The sequence below is a fragment of the Etheostoma spectabile genome, chromosome 16, assembly GCF_008692095.1.
Source record: "Etheostoma spectabile isolate EspeVRDwgs_2016 chromosome 16, UIUC_Espe_1.0, whole genome shotgun sequence".
Lineage (NCBI taxonomy): Eukaryota > Metazoa > Chordata > Actinopteri > Perciformes > Percidae > Etheostoma > Etheostoma spectabile.
The window spans coordinates 13,970,649-13,971,787 of NC_045748.1; the positions used below are offsets into that span (position 1 = coordinate 13,970,649).

The window sequence follows — 1,139 nt, forward strand, 5'->3', positions numbered from 1 at the left end:
CGAGAGAGCACACTGCAGCGACAGATTTGAGAGGTTGTAATCACTGAGTTGTTGTTGTACTGGAAAAGTGCCTGAAGTGGGGGGAAAAAAAATACAAGATTTTTTTCTACAGCCCCTAAAAATCATATTTCACAAGTGCTCACATCACATCTACGCGCTCTCACATTTTGCACTATATTTACCTTCATACGGCTGCTGTATTATAAACAGAAAATGCATAACAATATAGCAAAACACAGTTGTAATGCTATAAAATACAATTTTTATAATTGTTACTGAATACTGTACAATATTAAACACTTCAATGTGTTCTTATATTGACTAACAACTTATAAGTATGTAATAAATTAACGTTTGTTTGTGTACTAGCCAGTCATCTTATATAATTATAATTTCTCGGGAGAATGCACTGAGCTGCTTGACTACAGAAATAACTCATATTGACCAAATCACCAAATCATTCAGACACCTATGTCCAATAATTCAGTTATAGCAAATAGATGTACTGTTAGATTTAGATTTTTTGCTATGCTTCATTCTGTCAATCTAAGTCATAATAAAGCTAAATATAAGTAAAGACAAATTTCATGAGTCAAAAAAAAGAGCAAGATGTGTTGCATGCAAGTGCATGCAAGTGCTTGCATGCATTTAGAGGTTGTCAGATGAAACAGATAAGTAGTGTAAACGCAAATGTTTCCCTGATACACTAAGTGACATAGACAACAACGTTATCTGTACATAAGGATATATTTAGCCTTAACCACATGTCAATGTTCTCATTAAAGGGAGGAACAATTGAGACAGCTTTATGGAATGTCTGTGAAGACAAGCGGCCTACATTAATAGAAAGAACATACTTTTGCATCACCTCATCAACTGGCAAGCTGACCTTATGCATATTTTACATGCACAAAATGACTCATATTTTCTTTGCTATTGGTTTTACTTGGTGGGTGGTAGTTGGGTGTTTCTGCTGCAAAACTGATCTGCCTCATATTTGTATTTATGTAAAAGTCTTTGCACAATTTGTAGGCTTTGTATACTTTCATAGGTTCGGTCACCATCCAGAAAAACATCAATTCTGTGCCTATGGATGACATGCTAATGTCTTCATCTAGACACGGCCTGGACACTCTTTT

The 1,139-nt window shown here is 35.0% G+C and overlaps 1 long non-coding RNA gene across 1 annotated transcript in view; it reads right to left on the reverse strand.

Moving 5' to 3' along the window:
* Nucleotides 1-1,139, reverse strand: part of LOC116704517 (uncharacterized) — an 18,194-nt gene that overhangs the window by 8,091 nt on the left and 8,964 nt on the right. The window lies entirely within an intron of this gene.